The following is a 17,784-nucleotide window of genomic DNA, read 5'->3' as shown; positions in this document are numbered from 1 at the left end:
CAGCGAGCAGTGGGCTGACGGCAGTGCCCCCCAGCCCGGCCGTCCCCGCCCCGTCCCGCCCGTGCAGGGGCGGTCGGTGCGGGGCGGTCGGGGGCGGTGCTGCGGAGCCCGGCGGGGCTCGGCGCGGCGCGGGGAGCGGTCGGAGCGCAGCGGAGCGGCCGCGATGGGCGCCCCGGCGGTGGAGCGGCGGCGGCTGCGGCGGCGGCGGGGGCGAGGGGAGCTGCTGCGGGGGCAGCTGGGCGTGCTGGCCGCCCTGGCCCTGCTGCTGGCCGGCGGCGCGGCCGCGCGCGGCGGTGAGTGCGGGGCCGGGAGAGCGGGGCCGGCGGTGCGGGGCCGGGAGAGCGGGGCCGGGAGAGCGGGGCCGGGAGAGCGGGGCCGGGAGAGCGGGGCCGCGCCGGGGGGCGGCAGCGCGGCCGGGCCGCCGGGGCCGGGGGAGCCGGGCTGCGGAGGCAGGGAGCGGGGGCCGGGGCAGCCGGGGCTGCCCTCGCCGGGGGTCCGCGCCGGGGCCCGGCCGGGCCGGGGCGTTGTGCGCCGGGGGCGCGGCGGCTCCGCGGGCGGAGGGGAGCGCAAGTTGCCGGAGGTCGGAGCTCGGCGGGGCGGAGCGGGGCCCGCCCGGCGGCCGTGGGCTCGGGGGCGCGGAGGGCTCGGGGCGGTCGGAGCGGGGTCCCGGGGGCGAGGCCGGGGCGGCGGGACCGTGCCCTCGGTCCGGGTGTCCCCTGCCCTCGGTCCGGGTGTCCCCTGCCCTCGGTCCGGGTGTCCCCTGCCCGCCGGGCACCGGCCGCGCGCGGGGCGATCGGGACCGCTCCGCGTTTCGCTTCGCAGCTCTTTGAGTGTTAAGCAGAATTTAGCCACGGCTTATTTTCCTTTAAGCGAAGGAGAGCGTACCCCTCCGTGACTCGAATTTGCTTTTTAAATAAACAGACGCGTCTAAAGGGTTTCACGGTGTCCAGCATGGTGTGAGGAATGCTCTGATGTTTAGGGAAGAGCACAAACACCAGCTAAGGCTTGAGCGCAGTGTTTCTGGTGTAGTGTAACGATGTTCGGATGGTTTTTTAAGGCTCAGGACTTGAATGCCCTCAAATTAATCTAATTGTCTTTTTTTTTTTTTTGTACATGTCTTCTAAAACTTAAGCTTTTTCTCTCAAAAGTGGTGATTCCTTCCGAGGACTAAGGCCAGGAAAGACATGAGCATCGTTGTAAGTAAGCAGGAGTGTATGCATGTACTGAATTATGTTTAAGTCTGCCTGTATGGTAGACGTGGATGTGTGACACCGGTGTCCATCCTTCCTTTACCTAAACATCAGGGCTGCTGGTTCGAAGGTGTGCGCCAGATCTGTGTTCTCTTCCCCCTTTCTGTCATGATCCATCTCCAGCAGAGCAGACTGGCTGCATGCTGCTTGCCTTTGCCACGTGAAAAACTGTAGATGACATGGTAAATTTGAGGCCTGTTTTAGAAGGGGCAGAGTGCACTCCTCTCCCTGAAGGGCAGTGTGGATTCCCCTCCTGTGTTTTAGGGTCCCTGCTGATGCAAAGGGAGCTCCGTTGGCTGTAAATGGCAGTGCCACAGGTGCATTTGTCTGTGCTCTGCTTGAGCTGCCCAAACGTTTCCCAGCTGGTGCTGCAAACTTGTGTCAGAGCTCTCGCTGTTTTGCTTCAGTTTGGGAGCCCATCTCATGTTGTGATCAGAGTTTGCTTAAAATTAGTCTGAGAGGTGAGAAATGGCACAATAGACCCTGCACCCTGCGTGCCTGCAGCCATGCAGAGCTGGCAGTGACAAGGAGAAGAATCATTTTACAGGTGGAAATTTTCCACAGTGCCCACTGCCTCTGCTGGCTCTGCACGGCCCCAAAGTGACCAGGCTCTCTGGGGAGCCTCGCCTACAGCCTGATGCTCTCTGGCATTTGTGGGCGGGAGGTGCAAAGGTGTGCTTCTCTTTATCGATTTCAGTATTTTTCCCGCATAAAAATGCGGGGTTTGAGATCCAGCACAAACTTTTGACTGGACTGCAGTGCTGTGGTGTGGAGTGGCCCCTCCATCCCTGCGCTCCGGGGCGGTGTTCCTGTGCCGTTTGGGGCACTCGTGGTGTGTGGGGCTGGCACGGCTGGCACGGCTCCCTCGTGCCCTTGCTGCCAGAGGGACCCACAGTGTCAGGCCGGGCGTGGGCTTTGCTGGGCTGCAGTGGAGGTGCTGGAGTGGCTGCTGCTCCTGGAGAGCCTTCGTGTGGAGGTGTGATCCAGCTCGGTAACCCCAGGCTTGAATCACCTTTTAGGATGATACATTGTCGTTTTTAATGCTGCTGGTTTTCTTAGTCAGTCCCCCTCCCCTCAGGCACTGGCTGGCCGTGGCCTGGATCTGGAGGAGCATGGCTTTTCAGGTCAGTGGTGACCTGTGTGTGCAGAGGGGTGTGAGGTGCCAGAGCCTCCTTTGTGAAGTGTGTGTACTGCATCTCCCTGCAGGAAACAGGCTAGAGCCCTTCTGAAGAGGCAGGTAACCACAGTGATTTAATTGATGAACCATCTGGAGTGAGCAACTCTCGGGGACAGGGCACAAGCTCTGGGTTTCTGTTGTGGTGCCTCCCACTGCTTTTCTGAGGGACTTAATCTCTCCGTGTCTCGTTTGGCTGGGTCTCGAAAAGGAGGCTCTTTGTCTAAGTGGCTTTGAGATCTCCTGATGCTAAATGATGCGTAATAACAAAGTGTTAAAACATTATAATGTTTATATGAGGCTCATTCCAATGATCTCTGTATTCTACAAGGCTCAGGTTTTCAGAAATAGATACAGTGCATATTAAGAAGAAATCCAAGTTCCCATAGTTCATCCGGGCAGTGAACATGCAGCTGGAATGCCTCTTTCTCTCTTCCAGGCAGTGTAAGTCTGTGGTTATGCTCTCATGTTAAGGGAGTCACACTGGTAACTGAGAGGTGTAACTGAGATCAAACACAGCCCTACAGACCCCAGGTCCAGCTGCCAACTGCTGGACTGAGTGACCCTGCCATCCTTGCAGAAAGAGCCAAAGGAAGCATGAAGTTCTTTTTTTTTTTCTTGCTTCATTTTTTTCCTTCTTTGTCCCCCCCCATCAGTCTGACTCAAATTCTCTCTTCTAAAGAGAGGGAGGAGTGGAGACTTCATTACATGAGACCATCTCTCAAATAGTAATGATTCAGGTTTTTCAAGAGAGGCTTCTGAGTCAGGCCTTTTACCAGTTTGCTGTCAGACAGCAAAAATAGCAGGGGCATCAGTCAGTGGGTTTTTCTTTTCTTCTTTCTGTGTTCCTATGTTTTTGGCAGGAGGGTAAGGGAAAGCTGGGTCCGATTCTGCAGGCCTTACTCATGGGGATGGGCACATCCAAGCACATGGAGTTGCCTGTGTGATTCAAGCATGGAAGATTTGGGTTGCTTATAAGTCTTGTTTTAACTTGATTGGGAGTGAAGTATTCAGAGGGGTGGAGCAAGGCCTGCATTTTGACTGGCTCTGAGAATTACCCCAAATCCAAAGCTCAGGCTGCTTTCACAGGACTGATAATTGCCTGGTCCTTGTGGCCTGTGGAGGGTTGAGAGCATCTGTGTCACGAGAACACATTCACAGAAAGCCTCTAAGCGATCCTGGATGGCGTGGTGGGAGATGAGAGCAAAGATCCTGGCATGTCTGCCTTGCACCCCTGTGCTGGCTGGAGGAGCTCACAGGACTGGAATGAGCCACGTAGGCTGTTTCCTCCTGACCGCTTTGTCACGGGCCCTGCCTCAGAGGGCTTTTCCTTACAGATCTCCTTACTGCCAAAATAACGTTGAAGAACCTTGGTGTGACAGATCCTGGTCCTCTGGCTGGGAGTTAAGTGAAAACTCCCTGATTTCATTTGAATGTTTTAGTTTGTGCAAACCAAGAAACCCAAACCGAACTTTAGAGGTCATGCAATGAAAGCACAAAAGCAGTTGTTTTCCTCACCTCTCCAGCAGAGCGTAATCCAAGCTCCAGTGCGAGTAATCCTAGCCCAGATGTAATGCTGTAATCGTTGGACCCCTGGATGTGGGAATTTACCCTCATAAACTCGGGAGAGGCATCAGGCCAGAGTGTGGTATGTGACCTCTTTGGCAGGGAACTTGTTTGGCCTTGCAGGAAATGACTTGTTCATTTATTTAGTACTTGTTCAAGGTCCTGTACCAACAGCCGAGTGGGACTGAGCTCTTGAGCCGAGCAGCTCGGGGGGTGGCAGGGATGGGGCACACGGCAGTGCTTGGGGGGACGTGGGGGAACCTGCTTAAAGCTGAGCTTGGCTGTCAGCATCTGCTTCGGGCACCCGCAGAGCAGGGCTTGTACAACTGGCTGTGGGTCTGGGCCAGCTGCAGGGTCTCCCTGAAGAACTGCCTTAGAAACGTCCAGATCTCCGCTCCTGTTTGGAGTCCACTGGATTAAAACGTTAGGGCAGTGCCGGGCTGCACGCCGGGCTGGCTGATTTCCCAAAGTTGGGTGCCTGAGGTAGACTCTGGCACACCACCTGGAACCACAGGAGCCTGGTGCTTGGGACGTGGATGCAGGATGCTCAGGAGCTCTGGCTCCAGCAGGACATGGGAGCAGAGGGATGCTGGCCACCCCAGCTGCTCACAACACAGTGAACACAAGGCTGTGGGAGGGGGAGGAGCAGAAAGCCCCAACAGCTGTTATTCCGTGTGGGTTTGTGCTCCACACCTGCCTCAGCTGATTGAGCTGTCCGGGTTCAGTCCTGCCCTATCCGTGGCTTGTGCTCTGGCGTGGCAGTGGCCCTTAGCTGAGCCTCCTCAGCAAGCTAACCCAGCAGGAAGCTAGCCCAGGATAAATACAGGGGGGTTTCTGCCAAATTAGCACACTAAAATGACTCGGTGAAGGGCATTAACAAACCAGAGAGCCCTTGGGTGGTGGCTGTGGTCAGAACAGCAGAGCTCGTGGTGAGGTGGGCATGGTTTGTTGGTTCTGTCCCAACCCTTTTTCAGTGGTTCCCTCGTGCTGCTAGTCTTAAATGGTCCGTACTTAGAGGAGGCAGGCTGGTCATTTGGCCCATTTTTGGTCAGAGATCCTCAAAAGGCGTGGCTGGACCTCTCATATATTCATGTGGCGGGTACTTGTGTCTGTAGGCTCCTGGGAGGGAGACTGTGGGGAAAAAAACCTGTCCTGGGGTGGGAGAGGGTCATTTAGGAGCTCAGCAGTCAGCCCTGCAGTTTGGAAAACTCCTCTCAGCCCTGGAGCTGACCTGCTTATAGGTATTAGGCTGTCCGAGGGCACTCTGCTTTATTTTGTCTCTGTTCTTTTTTAAATTGATGGCAACTTTATGGTGGCTAGAAAAATAAATGTGGGTTTTTTTCTGGTTTTTGTTCCTTTGGAGTAATTTAAGTTACCCTTTCTAGCTCTCTTGTCCACAAGGAAGTATAAAAAATTTAGTTTTCATAGAGCCTTCCCTAAGATAAAACTTGAAGGAAAGAGCTGGGTTTCATGAAACCTGTCCCCGGAAACCTTGGAGTTCTGTGTTTTGGAACGAAATCCACGTGGGGTTCCTTGAGTGCAGAGCCTGAGGGATGCACCTTGTTACACCCTTGCTTGGTAGCCAGTGCAGCAGCTCATGGCAGCCCCTGCGGGCGGGCACAGTGGTGGAGCTGCTCCGTGCTGGCATGGCCGTGCTCTCCCCCCTGCTTGTCACAGCCCACAGCCAGGAAGTTGAGCTGCAGCAGTGCATTTTTTTTTTTTTTTAATAAAAGGGGGTTTTACCCTTTTCCAGCCTTGTCTTCCTCGCCCTTCTCTAGAGCAGTCTTTAGGCTTGGGATTTTAGAAAGCACTGGAGATGTTCAGAGGCTTTGTTCTGCTCCGGGTTTTACCTTGGCTATTACCACGAGTCAAGTCAGACTGATGCCAAGAGCCATTGGTAACCTCATCCTAATTTTTTTCCGCTGCTGTGGCTTTATGGGAAGAAGCAGTTGGGCATGCCCAGGTGTTTGTAGCCCTGCCACTGTAATAATCATCGTGTCCTGTAGACATGCTCTCAGGAGAAAAGGGTCACACGGTGAGTAAATCTTGGTGGCTGGTTTGCATTACTCACAGCATCAAAGGGAAAGCCTTTGAAAACGAAGTGGTAAATGTGTGTAATTTGCAGCTCATGAATGAGTTCTTGGCTGAGCCTGAAGGGATGCAGGTTTTCTACCTCTCCTCCCTGTGGGATCCTTGCTGGACTGCTGGACTCCTCCAGCCCTGAGCAGCCTGTCCTTGTGTTATTTACTGCCAAGGGCATCCTGACGGGGTGTTTGCAGTTAGCTACTAGAAACCCCTTGGGGACAGTTCCATCTCCTTCTCTCTTGTCTCCTGGCGCTGTCTTTTCTTGCATCATCTGCCGCAGAAGGTCAGGTCTCCACAGCAGTCAGCGAGACTGAGACCTGATTTTGTCAGCTTGGAAATGATAGTGGTGGAGCTGCCTTGTTAGGGGGATGGCCTTGGGATGAGCCCGCTGTACTGGAGGATTTGCCAGGGTGGTGAGGCCTCCATCGCTTCGGCAGCAGAGCCAAGTACCTCGAAGGAGCATCTGCACATCTGCAAGACAGGAAAGAGGTGCAAGTCAGTGTGTTTGTACTGTAGTGTGGCTGGATCTCAGCAAAATGCTCAGTTTTAAAAATCTCTAGATGCTGGGCTTTTCTTTAGGAGCGGGCTGAGAAGACTGGAAGTGATGATATTTCTAAAGAAGGAAAGGGAGCAGGATGGGATGTTATCCAGCAACAAGAGCTGACGAATACGAGCCCACAGTATCTGGAGATGACTCCAGGCTGGATTAAAATCAGGAGCTTGATGTGGACTGGAGATGTTTAAGCTGAGATTTTTTTTTATGGTATCCCTGAGACTAGGAGCACTGTACCAAGGGCTCCAGGGAGAAGTCCTGGGTCTTGTTCTTCTGGAAAAAGGGAAGCATTGAAGAGGAGTCCAGATGTGGTGTCCAGGGAGAGGGCCGTGTGGGACAGTACTTGCTGGGACTTTATTTGCCTTTTATGGACTCTTTTGGCAAACATGGAATGTCATCTGCCTATAAGCCGTGCCTGTGGGAAGCAGATGGTCTCCAGGTCCTGATGGGGACCTGGAAATGTCCCACAGGCCCAGGGGAGAGGGGAGTGGGACTGTGTCTCCAGCTGTACCTCCTGCCCTGCGCTGCCCTCTCGCTCAGCTCTGCAGGCTGCCCGGGGCACGGGTGATGTGCTGGTGGATGTGAGCATGTGTTGAGAAGGGGACATACCTTTCATAGAGAAAACCCACTGTTACGCACAAAGGGGTGTGAGAAGGGGTCTGGAGGCATGGGTTTCGTCAGCCTGACCTCGCTGTACCTGCAGTCGCGCGTGCGGTGCTTTGGCTCAGAGCTGTGTCTGTGTGCCCACAGGCAGCTAGGCCAGGGACCAGGGCTTAACCTGCGGCATGGGAAGTGCTGGGCCTGAGTTCACCTGGGCTCGTGTGTGTACGAGGTTAACCAGGTCCTTCGTCACTCAAGCCACTCTTCAGCCTGTGGTCTTGTTGGAGGAAATGAGGCAAATAAGCATGGCCTCGAACTGTAAGGGCTGAGCCTAAAGGGAAACTGAGGTACGAGAGAGGTGCCTGGGATTCTTCTGGCACAGGAGTGTCAGACTCACATGGAGCTCAGGTCTGCAGATGGGTTTTTGCACCGGTCCAGAGTGTTCTGACGTGTCCTTATGGATCAGCCCCGGGAAGCTCCTGTGGCCCCATGGTGGCTGAGGGGTTGAAGTGCATAGCCAGGGTGTCCTGCTGCCCTCAGCACAGTGTATCTCATCTGTTGCAGTGCTGGAAGAGGAGAAAGACGTGTTTTGATGTTGCTGAGCGAGCTCCTCTAAGGGGAACGTTGGTATGCCAAGGCTCATCCTCAGCATTTGCTCCAGCAGCAGGCATCACCTATCCAACCAGAACTGCAAGCAGGTTTTGATAGCTCCACTGGGAAAGAGCCTGCTAAAGCCCAGGAAAAGAATCTTTTTGATATGCAAGCCAAAAACGTGCTAACTGAGCTACAAACAACTGAAGGGTCTGCTGTTAAAGTAATCCTCATTCAGAGATAGACTCAACTGTTTTTTTTCCCTAAGATGGCCAGAACATCCTGTAACATAAAGCAGGAGGAGAAACGAGCCTTACATGGACATTGCTTTCTCCTCTGAGAAGACCTACCCTGCAGTTCTCAGTGTAGTTGATTTGTATTTTGTTGAGAGAATGGGACAGAAAGAAACTCTTGTAAATGAATGTTGCATACACTGACACAGTGCAGCAGTTCATTTTAGGGAAAGCAGAGCATAAGCTGTGCCATTTGAGGTTATGCACCATGACGTGTACAAAAAGGCCCATTGCAATGGAGTTCTGTTGTTAAAAAAGAGTAGGTACATGTGATGTGCAACTCCCAGGGTGGTGGCAAGCAGAAAAGAGCTGTTGAGTGACCTGCTTTTGTGGTCAGTGAGTGCCATGCAGTTTGGGAGCTGGTGGGGATTCTGGCTGTGATCCTACTTGACACATGGGTTCCACTCTCTTCCCTGCAGGAGGGTGCCCGGTGCTGTGGTGGGGCTTGGGGCAGAGGATGCTGTAGAGCCCTGTGGAGGACAACAGCCCTGCTGAACTGTACAGCCAGGAGAGGTCTCACTGATGGGCGGAATGAAGTCCTTTCTGGGATGTAGGCTGCTGGACAGCTGGGTGGACCAGCCCCTGGGTGGAACCAGCGTAGGGCACCGTGGGTCACATCTTTTGACGGGGCACAGGTTTCACATCCTGGGTCTCTGTGGGCAGGGACCATCCTGCTGCAGTACCGAGTGCACTGGCTGGTGCCAGGGTCCTCACGGGCCTCGTGAAAACCAAGCTGGGACGAATCCTTGTCCCAAAGAGCTCCTTTCCAACGCAGTGACCTGTCAGATACAGCTTGCTTGTTCACAGTGCGCTCGTTCAGCAGGTTCCATGGGTGGTGCTCCCAGCACAGTGCTGCTGGCTGTGGGCTTCTCAGGAAGCAGAGGCATTAGAGGGGAGGGAGGGGGAGAAGAGGCAGTGCTTAAAAACCCCCTCAAGTTAATTTTGCTGCTGACTGCTGACAAAGTAAAATAAATTGAGTTTCGTGTTCTTTGGATTTATTCTTGCACTAAATTGGAGGAGGCAGAAAATCAAGCTTGTTCAGAAGTGGATGAGTTTTCCGAGAAGGTAACTGAGTAATGTAAAAGCCTCTTGAGTTAAGAAATGATCCAAAGGGAGGTTGCAGGAGTGCCTGTCTCCATAGCAGAGGTGCTCCGGGCCTCTGAGCATCTTTGTTGCCTCCTCTGGACTCGCTCCAAGAGGTCCACGTCCTTCTGATGTTGGTAGCCCCAGAGCTGGATGCAGTACTCCAGGTGGGGTCTCACCAGAGCACAGCAGTATTTTTAAAGCCCTGACCGTAAGGCTATTAAAAAAAAAACAAAAAAAAAAACCCAAGGCTTTTTGTTTCATTTTAGTGAAAGCCATGTATTTTTCCAGGGGAAGCACGAGTTCTCCTGACCCCACTATGTGTCCCTCGGGTGCGTGGCTCCGAAGCACCCGAGGCGTGGGGCCGTGTGCGGGTGGCAGGGCTGTTTGGGAGAGGGAGGCTGAGCACCCGAGGACGCTGGGGCTGGCGTCTCAAATTGTTTAAATTGACTGTGGTGGCACGGTGCCAGCTGACACCAGCTGAGAATCTGGACAGAACAACTTGTCCAAGGTCACCTCACGGGCTAATAGCAGAGCAGTGAATTAAACCCGGGTCTTCAGAGTCTCACTACAGGGTAAATAAAAAATTGCTTACCACTTCTTGGGGGGTCTGCCTGTCTTAAAGCCTTATAAAGAAAAGACAGCATCAAACTCTTGATTCTGGTATGATGTAGAGCACTATCCTTTTGTGCCAGGATCTCTGGTTAAAAATAGAAAGGTTTTTTTCCCTCTATAGCATAATTTATTTCCTTTATACACTTTATGACGTTCCAGGCCAGGCTCATTTCTCAGAGGAGAGGGGCAGAAGTGCTGCTGTGCTACTCGGGACTGGTACCTGTTTGTGCTCAGGTTGCCTTTGTGACTGTCTTTTCCAGCAGGTAGGGAACATTCCCCAGGTGGAAAAAGTAAGAGTGTAGTTAGCAGTTTGGACAGAAATTGCATCCAAGTCATCTACTTGTAGGGACAGACTGCCTTTTTAGGGGTCTGAAAAGGAGTCTCTACAAAGTTCAGTCAAGCTTTAGTACAGAAGCCCTTGAAAACCTTCAGCAGGCTCGTGTGCTAGTGTCCCCCTGGTAAGGGCCAGTCTAAAATCTGCTGAAGCCAAGAATTGGTTTTGATAGTTTTCTCTATTCGTCTGTGGTCATTTATGAAGTACTTCCTCCATGTGTGTAGAGATGCTTTGCTTTTTTTTTTCCCCTTTTCTTCTTTTTTCCCCGAGCCCTTGAAAAGCTTTTTCAGTTGCCATCATGATGGTTTGGGTATGGGAGAGAGAATGGGAGTTAAATTAAAATTCAGGGTCTGCAGCAGAGAGATGCAAGGCTGAGCAGTTGGTTCTTGCTAGAGGGAGTCCCACGGCTGATTTCCTCACGTGGGACTGGGAGAAGGGACCCAGAGGGTACAAAGCCGAGTGGAAGGAGCAGGACAGTGGCTGTGCACTCCCTGTCCTGTGACATCCCTCTGTCCCTAAGTGCATCCTGCCCGGGGGAGCTGGGGCTGGCACCCCATGTGAGCTTGAGCTCCACAGCCAGATCCATCTGCAGAGATGAGGGACGAGCTCTCAGCTGGAGGGAAGGACCAGGGACAACCTGGGACAGCTCAGTAGTGACACCTGTTGACTGGGAGAATGGCTGTGCCGGTGGCTGAGGCCGGGAGGACCACGGGAGGCAGGAGAACCCCGGGTGTTTTGGTGTGTTAAGCCTTGGTTTGGGCCATCAGTGTGTAAGGGAGGAGCGGAGGTGGTGTGGTTTGTTAGCAGATCCTGTTGTGGGAGGGAACCTGCAGCAGGACGTGACTGACTTTTTCCAGGTAGCTGAAGCTGGAACTTTCACCCTGGCTGATTGAAACATGCCTGGCTCTGGTTTGTGATTCCCGTGGCTGCTGGGCTTTATCCTCCTCTTTCCTGAGTACCAGATTTATTTCTAGATATGTTTACTTACTTCTAATAAATATAAGGCAGAGATGTCCTGAGGCTTCTATATATATTTGTCTGTAATTAAGGTAGGATTAATTGCTTAAAATTGTGTTTAAGGGCCTGTTCTGAGATCAGCAGATAGGAGCATGAGATAAAATGCATAATGAATACATTATGTTATAAATAATGGACACAGCCTGTGCACAGGCATCCCTGAAAGGTAATAGCTCTTTCAATATTTAATTAAGTGGGTACCATAGGGAAAACACTCTTTGTGACTAAGGTAATTTTCAACCTGGCTTAGCAACACAGATCAGTCTGAGCGAGGGCAGAGACCTGGGTGCAGTGTGGGGACCCTTGGTAGGCACCGTTCATGGTCACCCAAGGACAGGTTTGGTGCCTGGAGAGCTGGTGGGAAGGGTTAGCGTTGGGGGTTGATAGGAGATGCCAATAGCACCTGGAAGATTTCTTGGTGCTTCTGCTTTGCTCGTTTGCTGATCTAGGAGCGTAGGAAGCCTCGTGCTTCTGTTGGGTTTGTAGAAGCAGGCTTTCCACGAGGACACCTGATGGATGCTTTCTCCTCTCTTGGAGCCCTTTTGCCTGTGGCTGACTTATGGCCGCTCCAGAGCAGATCCGTTTGCAGGCCAGTGGTAGGGAACAGGGTTGGGTGAAGGACCACAAGCACCATGGAACATCTGAAGCATCTTGCTGGGGCTCTTGCTCTCCGGTGCCCCGGGCACTGGGAACCAAAGAGCTGCATTAGCGCCGGGAATTCGGTTTCCTGGGGAGGAGGGCACAGCATCAGTTCCGAGGCCAGCAGCTGCCCTTGAGCGTGTTCTCCTGACAGGTACAGGAAAAGGGGAATGGCCCCCACTCCGAAGGCCCTGGACTCACGCTTTTAACCCTCACTGCTCGTTCATGGTGCCCAGCTCCTGCACACTCCCATTTCATTGTGCTTTAATCCCTGTTCTGGTACTGCAGTTCTGCCGCGCCAGGGCGGCAGGTGGGCAGAGGAGACGCCTCAGCGCTGGCCTGTGAGGGCCGCCAGGCCTGGCGGGTGCTCCCGCAGGCCCTCCCGAGCCCTCGGTGGGCTTTCCCTGCTTCCTGCGTCCCTGCCTGGCTATCAGTGGCTTTCCCTGAATGTCACATCATGTTAGGGGTGCTCTCAGGGAGTAGATCCGGGCTTGGTACTGCACAGTGGGGTTAAATATCAGAGCTGGTGTCTCGTCTGGGGCCGAGACCTCGTCTCTGTGCTCAGAGTGCGCGTTTGCAGCGCTGTAGAAGCAGTAAATAACAACGATTAAACAAATACTAGTTACAGATTTATGTACTGTTGTTGCAGGGAAACACAAGGGGAAAAGAGTTGTAAGGCAAAGAGACAGGAGAAATAGTCTTTTTAACTTGAAAAACATGTTTGTACTGAAATTGGACACAAAAGCTCCTTTTTCCCTCGTGCTTGTTTATTTTTTTGCAAGTTCCATTTTTTTCTTTATCTTTTGTGGAGAAAAGCATGAAAAACCCTCTCTTTTGTGACAGCTTCCCTATAATCAGAGATACCAAACTGGGAGCCAGGGCTTATGACAGTCTTTTTTCCTTTTCTTTCTTTCTTTCCTGGAAGGGGTGGCTTATTTTCGGTGCTCAGAGCACCCAGCAGGCCTGTTCCAGCTGCAGTCCCTGGGAGCTCTGTGTTTGCTGTGCACGAGGGTGTCGCATTTCATACGTTTTAGAATTTAACTGGGAAAAACTCATGGTTTCTCTTTTTGTTTTTGGGGGGGGGAAGGGGGAAGAACTGCTATGTTTCTTTTCCCAGCACGCCTTTATGATACTCTCGGACTAAATTTAATTCTGCAGAATTATATTTAGCTGAAAGTGTAAAAGAGGGCAAACCAAACCAAAATAAAAGACTTTATTCCAGGTTGATTAAAACATTTCATCTGACCCAAAACCGTCTTTTCTCCTACTCTGTCAGCCCAAAATTAGGAGAGAAATATATAAATGTGGGGGAAGGACCAGTGACTGTTCAGCTCCTGAGCACAAACCCCCCCAGACAAACCTCAGGTATTTGCCCTTGTCATGTGAGTTTGGAATAGAACTTGTTTTTCACTGCTTTTTAAAAGGTAAATGTCTTCTCCAGAGAATTACACTCTTTTTGTAACATGCTACCCAAGCCCTCCAAGAAACAAGGGTCTGTCTGGTAACAGTGAGGCTCTCAGGTACTGCTTTTTCAGCCTTGTAGGGTCATGATTTCCAGGTTTGAGCAGCCACAGGATCTTGGAACTGTATAAAAAGTAGCACTGTTACTGATGGAAAATCAGTTTTAGGTTATTTTTAATTCATTGCTGCTAATTGTTTTCTTTGCTGTCTACCACGAAGAAGGAAAATTGTGATGCTTGAGTTTGCTCGGGCAGGCTGAGATGAGCCGGGTGACTTGTGGCACAGCCACCTGTGGCACACTGTTCCTGCTGTGAACCCGGCCTTCTCCGGGAAGGGAGGGTCTGGGGAAATGCAGGAAAAGGAAGGAGCAGGGAGTCTGGATGTGCTTGGGGATTGCTGGCATCCCTCACAGGGAGCAGAGAGAGGTGTTTGGGAAGGAGGTTGGTCAGGGAGAGGAGCTGCCCCGAAGACATGTTGGGGAGGGGGATTTGCTGCCCATCTTCCTTTTATGCCTCTGAAAATGTCTTTTCTATTTATTAGCCGGGGGTGGTGGGAGGGGGAAGTGCTGACATCTAGAGCAGAGTGATGTGAAGGATGCTGCTCCAGCTACCCCTGCAATTCTCCTCTGTCACAGCCACAGAAGCAGGAGGGGACAAAAGCAGTGTTTACTGGCTGAAATTAGGAAACAGCTTTATGTTCGGAATGTCACAGGGCAGAAGGAACAGGCAGCATCTCTCAGGGAGGGTGTGCTGTGCCAGGGCGCCGTGGAAATCACGCCGGGCAGTCCTGGCTGCCAAGCAGCAGAGATCATATCAACGGCGTCCAGACCTTCCACTTGTGCCAGGTGCAATGTCAATGAGTTGGGAGTGCCAGCGGAGAGTGAGATACCCCTGAGAAACCAGAGCAGAGAATCGGGCTAAAAATACTCAGTGCTGTTGTACAGATCAGTGGGAAACTGTCACCTGGAGAATCACCTGTGGTTTGAGCAGAGTCACAGAGGTACGTCCGCAGAAAAACTAGGGAAGTTATTAAAGAAATGAAAAGATTATCATGAGAAAACCCCTGTTTAGTTTAGAGCGGGGCCGAGTCACAGGGGGCATGTTAGGGAGATGTAAAAAGTGGTGGTTTTTTTACAAGGTGCTGTACAGTTCCTTTTGCACTTAGGTGTAAATCAAGTAGAAGGGAATGGTCAATTAAATGGACAACCTGATATGAATAATAAAGAAAACATAAGTTTCTGCACAAACTGGTAATGAACAATCAAGTGCTTTATGGACTTCACCTGGAGCCTGATGAGCCATGAGTGCATTTCTACCAGGCGCTGCCTGACCTTGAAGTTTTCTTTGCCTGCGGGGGGGAGCAGAGGCAGACCCCAGCAGAATGCATGTGGCAACTTCACTTTTTCAGATGGTAGGTAGCTTTTCAGAGTTAAAAAAGCCCAAAGTCACATTTTAGCTATTGCTGTGAGAGCTGTTGGACCTTTGGAGTGTGCCCTGCCCTCCTGGCTGCAGCTGGGCTGTGAGCAGCACTCAGCTGGGGCTTGTTAGGCTGGGAGGGGCAAAGACTTCCTGGGGCCCTTGGTGGGCTCAGTGTGCTTTAGGAGGGAGCTGGTGAGCTCCTCTCTGGAGGTGTGAGGGAGCCATGTGAGGCTCTGTGAGGAGGACCTGCTGCCAAGGTGGTAAGTGCACAGGAGCGTGGAGGTTGTGTTGTTCTTAAGTGGGTATCTGCCTTCTGCCTCCTCTGAGGGTGTCCATGAGGGACAGGGGCTACAGAGGCAGCATTTGTGATATGTGTGGTGTGTTTGAGGCTGGGACAGGGCTCTGGGCTCAGGCAGTCAGGCGCTCTGATGCCTCTGAAGGGGTCTTCAAACTGGCAGAGAAGAGAGTTGGTTTGGACAGAGACTGACTGTGTGGTCGCTGGTAGGGCAACAGGAGGACTTGTGGTTCACTCCTTCAGGTCTGTTATCCTCCTCTAGGACCAGGCTGGATCTCTAAGTGAGGCTACAGTTACTTCTGTGACAGACTAAGTGTTTGGGATGTAACTGTGTCTGGGGTTTTGTGGGGGCTGCAGGTGAGTTTTTTTTCTGCTGGTGGTCACATAGTAAATACCTGGGAGGGTATGTGGTGAGGGGTCTTTGGTGCAGGGACCTTGCCCTGTTTGGTGAGTGCCTCAGCTTGGCCTCTGTGTCCCACTCGTGTTGTACAGGCATTGGCAGGTATTAACATGGGCAGTGTGCTTTCCCTGCCCTTCTGCGCCTTTCCCTTTGGGTTGGCACGTGTGGAAATACAGCTTTGAAATCAGATGGAAGGAGCAGGCTGCTTGTCAAAGCCAGGTGTAGGATTTCTGGGTGGTTTTTGTTGTTGTTGTCGTTTTTCCCCCTGAGGATACTCTATTTGTGGTGTTTGCTGCTGCTGCTGATTTAGAAATGAAAGCATCTCCCAAATCAGTCTATGAAGAAAGATAATCTACCTATGGCTGTTGCTTAATGCTTGTGCAGTCCTGAGCTCAGATGATGTGGTGATGGTCTGCAGCAGGTCTGATGGTGGTAGGAGAAACACCTGTGTGCAGGGGCTGGCTGGTCCGGGGCCAGTGGCCAAAGGGACAGAGCTGTGGGGAGATGCTGCAGTTAATTTAGCTGAGTCTTGCTCTTCTAAGAGGATTCACCTGTTCTGTCTTAAGGCCACCACACCACTGCTCCCCCCCTCTGTGGTAGCCTAACGTGGAAGCTTGTGCTTGCTTGTTCCAGCTTTTTTCTTTCTCTGAAATACCTCCCTGTTGTTTTAACTGTAGAAAATTTCAGGGAGAGGGAGATAATTCAGCTGGTTGTGAAACCAGCCCTCCAAAATCCAAAGCTGCCACCATGAAAACAATAGATAAAAGGGACAGACGAGAGAGGAGGAAGGGCAAGCATATTTCGGAAAAGCTGTGCTGTTTTTGGCTCCAGCCAGCAGTTTGCATAGAAAGTAGTTTATTGTGAGTGAGAGCTGAGGATACCTGCCAGCTCTGTGGAGCCCTGTGCAGCAGTGCAGTATGCCAGGGAATGGCAGTGGGGACAGGGCTGTCCCCTTGACTGGGCCAGCCCCCAGCCCGTTGCTTTTGCTGCTCCATGAGCACCTCCCCTCTTGGCTGCCTTTCTGCCCCTCAGCATTGTTGGGCCGAGCCCTGCCCTGTGGTCAGTGAGTCTCTGTGCCTCTCCCAGCAGTGGGTTTGGGTGCTCTGGTCTCCCTTGGCTGGCTTGGGTGTGCTACCCAGCTGTGCCAAGGCCTCCTGTGCTGTCTGTCCTGTGGGAGGGCAGGGGCACCCCCAGCTCCACGCCAACCTGCTTTGTCCCCAGTGTGTCCCCCTGGGGACAAACCTGATGTCTGCTTTGTCCCCAGTGTGTCCCCCTGGGGACAAACGTGATGTCTGCTCCAAGGTCCTGATGCTCTTCTGGCTTGTTGGGGTTCCCGTGCCTTGATGCTGAAAATAAACGCGCTTGTGAGATCGGAGTGCAGTTGGGGCACGTGGGGATGTAGTATAGCTCTGTAGTGTTCTTCGTGCTGGGAAGCACACCCAGGATGTGTTTGGCTGTGTTTCTGCAGTGCTGAAAGTTGTAAACTCCAGCTTAGAGCCATCTGGAGTAGCGTAAGGAGCTCCTGAGTTCCCACGTGGAGATCTGGGTCACACACAGAGCGTTTTCAGGAGTTCTGAGCAATCCGATCAGTTCTTCTTTCCACTCTATTTCATTTTCTTGATCGTAAGTGGAACAGATCAGCAATGTTGCTGGAGAGGCTGTTCTCACCAGACTGCCACCCCAGCTTGGCAGGGACAGGAGTTCCCAGCAAACACAGGCTCGTGTGCTCCCCGTCTCATGTAGAGAGATGCGGCCCCTGGAAACGCACCGTCCGCATTGTCTTATTGCTGTTACGAAATGCAGAGCAGGCACAAATACAGGGAAAAGTGACTCATGTTCTGCTTGTCCAAGGGAACATCTCTGTGAGGAAGCGCAAGTGAAGCTCTCCAGAACCCGGGTTCCGAGTGTGTAATGTAAAACTGGTGCTGGGTAATTGGAGTTGTGGAAAATACCTTGTGGCAACGTTCAGTGCTTAAAAAAAATAATTCATTCACTTTGAAATAGGCTATGGTGCAGCACTTTGGAAAAATTCTTTATTGTAGCAAAGTTTTAGAGGCTGTCACAGTATTTCAGTGCAAAGCCAGCAGCTAGAACATTAAGTAGAAGTGTTCAATCTGGCCTGCCCAAAATGGCAGTGTAGCTAATGCGGGGTGTTTAGCAGTCTTTACCTCTGCTGAGGAAATGAAAAAGTCTTTGTTGCGTTTCCCGTTAAAAGTCATCCAATCCTGAATAACTGCACTTGAGAAAGAAAGCTGTTGGCTTTCTTTTTATAACTTTTCCTTGGGAAGAAGAGTTTGGCCGTGGTTGTGGCCTGGGTTCCTGACAGCCCTGCTGTGGGATGCTACGGCCAAGGTGATGTCCCTGGTACTCGTGCCTTGTGCCAGCACCTGAAGCAGGGAGAGATGCTGCC

At 52.2% G+C, this 17,784-nt stretch overlaps 1 protein-coding gene across 2 annotated transcripts in view; it reads left to right on the top strand.

The window, feature by feature from the left end:
* The first annotated feature begins 259 nt into the window (after positions 1 to 259).
* Positions 260 to 17,784, top strand: part of SLC24A3 (solute carrier family 24 member 3) — a 124,337-nt gene continuing 106,812 nt past the window's right edge. For both annotated transcript variants that reach the window (XM_017837419.1, XM_017837418.1), the window contains exon 1: positions 260 to 293. The gene's annotated coding sequence lies outside the window, so the exon portion shown is untranslated. The remainder of the gene's footprint in view (positions 294 to 17,784) is intronic.

Source organism: Lepidothrix coronata, unplaced genomic scaffold, assembly GCF_001604755.1.
Source record: "Lepidothrix coronata isolate B3197 unplaced genomic scaffold, Lepidothrix_coronata-1.0 Scaffold304, whole genome shotgun sequence".
Lineage (NCBI taxonomy): Eukaryota > Metazoa > Chordata > Aves > Passeriformes > Pipridae > Lepidothrix > Lepidothrix coronata.
Note: the sequence above shows the minus strand (reverse complement) of the source record. Positions and strands in the feature narration are given on the sequence as shown.